The following is a 7302-nucleotide window of genomic DNA, read 5'->3' as shown; positions in this document are numbered from 1 at the left end:
TATAGTGACAATCCTTTTATGAGATTGCCCCAGTCAAACTGTTTGATTGATTTCAATCAGTCATATAAATATTAATTTAATGTGTAATTCTTAAGCCTTCAGCTTGACCATAAGGGGTTACACTTTATTTGTTTGTTTGTTTGTGCACTTCAGACAATCTACTAACTAAAAGTAACTTTGCAACTACATATCAACTAACTCTCAAGTATTAGTATACTTTAAGATTAGGGTTAGTACAGCGGTCTGCTACCTTCAACGTCAAAAGAGCCATTTTGGTCCCTTTCCCACCGAATAAAATTCATGAAGAGCCACAAAATATTTGATCTCCAAATAAAGATAACATGGCATATAGCTAAAGTTTTATATTCAGTCATTTTACAGGGCAGGCTAGTAGCAGTTATTTCAGAAGTGAAAGAAATGACAGAAATGTCAAATGTAGTAGTAGTAGTAGTAGTAGTAATAATAATAATAATAATAATTAACAAACAAAAAAATAAACAAAACTAATAATAAATAAATAAATGTTCTTATATCTTACTTTTAATTGCCTAAGAATTAAAATACACTTCTGGACAATAATAACCAATAATTTGTCTTCTATAATATTTTTGATATATATTTTACCTATGACAGTTTTATGGTTTTTATTGTATAATCAGTATAATAGTTTATATACTACAAGCACTTTTCCGTTTTTATCACAGAATAAGGCAGAAAATATATTTCTTCTGTAGGTCTACTGTAATTAATGCTATGCCAATTACCACTGTATCATTCATATACACGTTGCTTTGTTTACGAGTTGATGTGGGCGTTCATGATGTCGCACGTCTCTCACGTGGATGCTTGTAATATCAATAGCGCGTGGCCGTGATCTAATTAGAGGTAATGAGCTCCGAAGGGAAAAACAGGGCATCACGTTGGTTTCATACAGATTACTTTTTCACATAGAAAATATGTTTTTGATAAGACTTACTTCATTTAAAAGTAGACATTTCAAGCTTTCTATAGATATATATCTCATGTTTGTGTGTCATGTATTCGCTGAGTTTTAGTTCATTTTATTGATGCATTTCAACTGGATATTCACAGAGACTGAGAAGACTGAAAGGACCTGTATATTTTCTTTATTAAAAAAAAAAACAAAAACACAAAAGTTTGTTGATATGGTGATCGTACACAAATAAAAATAAACCCTTCACAGATTCAGGTGATGTATTACTTTTATGTGCTCCCGCCAGCGCCTTAGCTGACCCCAGGACGCTAATCATCAACTGGACAAGACTTGAAAAACACACATACGCCATATATAGTTGCAATCGTTTATCGTCTTCACGTTTCATCCGTTAAAGTTTATGCTTGTTATTCAGATTATAGCTACAGTGACAGTGGGATGCCTTTGTCCATATTAGGGATTTCCTGGCACGTCAAAAGTTATTATTACTTCTATCATTGTGAGTCTGGTTTGGACTTTTTGCACAGGAGCGGCCTCCGGCTTCGAGTATGAATGAAACATGCAGTGCATGGGAGTGTTCAACGCTCAGTGATGTTCACATTGTTTTGGATAAGAATAAACCAGATCCAAAACGACGAGACTATCTTGTCTCTTTTAATTTAAATCTAGATTTATTCACATTGGCCCTTAAAAAAAACTCTCCGTGAATACACTTGCCCAAGAAAAAGTGCAGGGGAAGAGTTTAGGTTTTATTAAAAGTCAAGGGGACACCTCCCCTGTGCATTGTACACAGGGAGCCACCTTAGAGGGATGAAAGAGCCTTGGGTTGCCAAACCCTAGGTTAAAAGAATAAGTTGACATGTGGTTACAATGTATACCTATAGTCAGTAGAATGTCTAAAGTGGACTATCAAAACAAAGTGTCAGTCAATGAGTAAAGTATGATCCAGATTTAAATCATAAGTGTTAGATATGGAACTGTCAAGTGTTTCTTGAAGGAGATCTCGTCTCCGGATCTCTGAAGCATGAAACTTACCCTGAATTACTTCCATTAAAATGCCTCTCAGTTTTAATCATTTAAGCAAAGGTGTGTGATAGATTTATGAAGAATTATGCCTGCCTTTAGAGCTTGTTCTCATTCCATAGCTCATGAAAACCTAATTGAACATCATGTGGCCAAATGATTTAAATAGCTTGTTATTCATTCTTAAGTCGTTCCGCGACGGGTAGGCACTCAGCTATGAAGGTAGGTCAAAGACATCTGTTGCCACCATATCAGCCATTTGAGAAGGGTGAGGATTTTAATAAAATAATAGCTGCTCATAAAAAATTTGCTTAATAAGTATCAGGGTAAGAAATTAAATCAAAATGAGGTCTTCAGATCTTGTCTATCAGACTGTCAAATCTCGGCAAGGGTTTCAAGAAGTTCTCCTTCTTTGATGAGTCCTGCAATTTGAGTCTTTGAGCACAGAGCACATATCAAAAAGAAATAACACTTGAATTGTTGGACATGAAATTGCTTGGTAGACTTCAGCGTCTCCTGAGATTAAAAGAGCCAGCACATCTAAAGGAGATTGGCACTGCTTTGAATGCTTTCAGGCTTTTCTGAAACCTACAATGAAGTTACAAATACAAACAAAGCTGAACATAAGATCCCGCAACAAATGCAGCACATACTATGAACTAAACCTTTTTGTGATAAAATGTAAACAGCTTTTAGGACTATAGGTGCGGTATGTTGCTCTAAGCTTCTTACTGTTTGATAAATAACATTTAGAAAGTGATGGTGGACAACTCGAGTTCACTACAAAATAGAATATTTCGCAGTGCTTCTTTAATTAAAGTTTCTCTGTCTGTTCTCTGTCTTTAATAAAAATTTCACTCCTTCCCGGACTCTTGCCTTTGCTTCTTGGACTCCGTTTCCCATGTGTCCCTTGCCCCTCATGTGATCATGTCATGTGCTACCCTTGTCTGTTTGTCATGTCCTGATTGGTTCCTTGTTGATATGTGTCTTGTCCTCATTGGTTGGTTTTGTGATGTGTTCTCCTGGTCTTCTATATACACTCAAAAAAGTCAACCAGCCACTTGCTTGATTTGCAAAATACAATTATGTCTGATTAACAAGAATATAACGAGTTTCCTTCTGTTAAGTGATTCATTCTTGTTATTTGTAACTAAATTAAGTAATAATCAAATGAATTAGATCAGCACTTGTTGATTCAACAAGACTGAGGCGCTTCGTATCGACGACTCTCTCTGGTGAGTCACTGCGCATGCTCAGCACTGCGGCGGAAACACGCGGGTACAGGCGGATGGAAGAAGTGGAGTTGTGAAAGCGCCGGCGGTTTGAACTGCTGCTTCTAATCGTTCTGCGTATTTGATTTTGAGGGTAAGTACATAATATGTACCTGTTTGTAATTAGTAACGTAGCATTATAGATTAAAAATAAGTTATTAGACAGTGGCGATGTTTGTAAGCAGGCTTATTCTCTCAGGCTTGAAGCACGTGTTAGGTTAAATTCCGTATCTTTGTCAATACGAGTTTCATCTTAACGTTAATATATGCGCTACAATTGGTACCTTTCTGTCACAGTTCAATGGTAACTAAGCCTAACTATTAACTACATAACCTACGTTAATCCTGAAGTCTACCCAAACAATGAGAGGGGAAAACGGGAGGAAAAGTGAATGCAGAGTCGAACACAGCATGCATCCGTTTCTCATAGCTCTTTTAAGTCTAGCTAGTATTTTTGTTTGTTTGTTTGTTTGTTTGTTTGTTTGTTTTTTTGAGATTTTGCTTAGTATGCCAACGGAGGGACTGTTGTTATCAATAGCTAAATGAACTAACGTTATTCTGGCCCTTCGTGTGTATACAGTAGTCAACATTTTAAGTGGATCAAAACCTTTTATCAAAGTTGTCCTAAAACCAAAACAAAACCTGTTCTTGTCTTACGACAAGTTTGATTAACTTTTTTGATCCACTTCAGATGTTGACCACTGTATATCAGCAAAATATTACTTTCAACTTTCTATAACTAGACATTTCTGTTTATTAAAACATAGAGTTTCAAAATGTCTCAGAATGCTACCCAGCTTATTGAATACAGTACAATTGAAAATTGTTGTATGCATGGTTTTATTCAGGGAATATAGTTATAAATATTAAGTAAAAGTCTTGATATTTAGTAACAGCACCCAGTAATCGTAATTTTCTTTGGCCCAGTTTTTAAATACACATTAGGGGAAAATTACTTTGAACTTTTATATATTTTTTTTTTTTTTCTTCACAGTGGAAATGTTCCTTTTTATGTACAAAAAAAAAAAAAAAAAAAAGAAAGAAAGAAATACATCACAATATAAAGCTGTCCCCATGCTCTTCTGGTGTGAACCTCACCTTTATTACATGGCAAGTAGTTTTTCTTAATGCTCACATACAGTAATGTATAACTAACTATCCTTGATTACTGAACTTTCCATTTTTTTCCTCTTTCAGTGACATGTATGTGGCAGTGCAGGAAGTGTGTTGCAAAGGAAAGAGTTGTAGGTACTAATTACTTAAGCATTATAAACTAAACCATTGCTTCGGAAGCTACAATCATTATGTTTGTGTAAATTTAAATTGTCCAGGCACATTTAAGACATGGGCAGGACTTAAAACCCATGTGTATAGATTTCACCCGTTACATTCTACACAAGACCACAACATGTTCAGTACTCTTAAGCTGTGCTGCCACTGAAGTTTTAGTTAATCATGTCCCCACTCTACAGGATGACACTATACATATCAGAAGAACCTGTGTCATCAAGTTTCTGTGGACCTACTTGAAATGAAGACCCTGAAAAAGTAGTGAAGGCATATTTGGTGAGTTGATGGAAAAAAAGTTTAAAAAACCCATATATTCTTTACTGTGCCGTGTTTTTCCTATTTGCTACATCACATCAAACGTCAAATAACTGAGCTGGACAAACTGTTCATTCACAGGAAACTGATGGTACACCATGACAAATCTCTTATGTGAATTGGTTGATGCACTAAACCAATTAATTTTATTTATATCTGTTGAGCTTTCTTGGGGCCTAATTTACAAAACTATGTGTAAACCCCTACTAAAAATTAAAAAATGGACTGAAAGGCAGAAGAGGCATACTACAAAAAATAAATATATAAATACATAAACGGCATCAGAAAACTGTACTTGCATGGTTTTGTTTTATTGCAGTGCATTATATTCTAAGATGGTTCTAATGTTTTAGCCAACTCATTCATTTTAAATATGGTAGCCAAATAAATTATAACAATCTTATAATATAATGCACTGCAATAACACTCTGGCACCCACTGTGACTTCAATAATAAACATATAGTAGAATTCTCACCTTTGTGACAATTTCAACTTAAAACTGAGAAACTATAACCTTGTAAATGTAGAATTCACAGCAGAGCTTCTGTAGTGTATTGAAGTTTACTTTACAGGTGTACCTAACAAAGTGGCAAGTGTGAGTGTATACGTGTGCAATTCTTGTAATAAATATTTGAGCTAATTTTTGTTTGTGATCTGTCATGTATTTTGTCACACAGGATTCAGACATTGAGTCACAAAGTTCCAGGGAGCAAACTGTAATGGGAGTAGATGTCATACTGAAGGAGGGAGCGCTGCCTGACGATGGCCCACAGGACATCGGTGTCCATATTGAAGGTGGACTTATTATTTGGACTGATACACTGTTTGAACCTGACCTACCCACCAGAGCTCACGTGCACTTTTGAATTCTTGCAGAAGATCTTTCTAAATGGACAGAGGTTGTCATCCAAGGCACAGTTTCTCAAAAACAAGCTATTGGAGTGAGCTTGAAAAAGACAAAAGTCAAACAAAATGCACTTTTAAGTAGTAGTTTGTTTTTGTTTACTAACAGTGTTTTGTAGTAACTGACTGTAGCAGTTGTTACACACATTTTTTTTCTGAGAGTGGATCAGTCACTGATGCACAGTATTGTTTATTTTCAGATGTGAAGCAACATAGCTACATTGATCATTTAGAATCATCAAAATATTACACGTGATATCAGTGTTTGTTTTATATTATAAATTCATGTACACTCTTGTTTGTTTTCAAATGTTAATATTTTTTTTTGTGTCAGGCCAAGGTTTACCTTACAAATTCCCAAAAAGGGTAGTGTTAAAATGGCTTAATTTTTAGAAGTTTTAAGACCAATAGGGCATTAACATCCTACAAGCTTGGGGATCAGTTTTATCAAGAGCCAATATTTTGTTGGTTAAATGTTTCTTATACACTGTGTTACAAACACTCAAATGGATAGGAGACTTAAATTGAAGAAAGCAGTTTAAACTTTAATGAGTGCATGTTAAAGCTGAATGGTAAAATAAAAAATGTATATTGTTTGCATGTTTTCTGTGCTTTTTCTGAAGATTTCTGAGCTTTGGGTAATGTCTTGTTTTTTTAGTGCTGTCATCTAAAACAAATCTAATTGAAACAACAAGATAGATATTCATTAAACTACTAAAACCATACATGAACAAGACAATAACTAGTTGATGTAACAAGGCAGAATGTGGTTGAATCGAAGTGCTTTACTGGCATTGAGTGAATAAGAATAAATTTGATTAGACTAATACAATACAAACATTTTGATTCAGTTAGTTGAAAAGAAGTTACACTGACATTAAAATCATGTTAAATCGACAAATGTGTATTGTGTTGAAATAACATATTCAATTCAGTCCAAGTTTACTTGATTTGTTTAGATGCATAATGGGTGCTACGATTAAATCATGTTCATTCAACAGATTATTTTTTTGAGTGTAAGCTGTTTGTTCAGTGTTTAAGTGTTTAAGACGTAGTCAACGTAGTGTAACGAGTGGAGTCAAAACAACGGCGTTGGGGATCCAAACGCAAGGCTTTATTTACAGACGTAGTCAAGACAGGCAGGGTCAAACACCAGCAAACAGTATCATCAAAGAATAATCCAAAAGCGTAGTCCGAAAAACAAGCAAGGGTCAGGGCAGGCAGCGAATGATCATAAAACTAGGAAACAATCAGGGTAAAAAACACAGGGGAACTAGGAAACACAGAAAGATAAACACAGGTACTAGGAAACGGCGATACATTAATCAGCAAACTTAAACACTGAACAGACAGCTTATATAGAAGACCAGGAGAACACATGACAAAACCAACCAATGAGGACAAGACACATATCAACAAGGAACCAATCAGGACATGACACACAGACAAGGGTAGCACATGACATGATCACATGAGGGGCAAGGGACACATGGGAAATGGAGTCCAAGAAGCAAAGGCAAGAGTCCGGGGAGGAGTGCCCTCCA

At 35.4% G+C, this 7302-nt stretch overlaps 1 long non-coding RNA gene across 2 annotated transcripts; it reads left to right on the top strand.

The window, feature by feature from the left end:
• Positions 1 to 4443: 4443 nt before the first annotated feature.
• Positions 4444 to 6644, top strand: LOC127178463 (uncharacterized). Of its 2 annotated transcripts, none has more exons than XR_007829397.1 (3): positions 4444 to 4497; positions 4722 to 4815; positions 5533 to 6644. It is a non-coding gene; the product is annotated as an uncharacterized LOC127178463 (long non-coding RNA). The 2 variants fall into 2 exon arrangements; XR_007829398.1 differs by having other exon boundaries at positions 4446 to 4493.
• The last annotated feature ends 658 nt before the right edge of the window (positions 6645 to 7302 follow it).

The sequence above is a fragment of the Labeo rohita genome, chromosome 16 (assembly GCF_022985175.1).
Source record: "Labeo rohita strain BAU-BD-2019 chromosome 16, IGBB_LRoh.1.0, whole genome shotgun sequence".
NCBI classification, from domain to species: Eukaryota; Metazoa; Chordata; class Actinopteri; order Cypriniformes; family Cyprinidae; genus Labeo; species Labeo rohita.
This window is presented reverse-complemented; position numbering and strand designations above follow the sequence as displayed.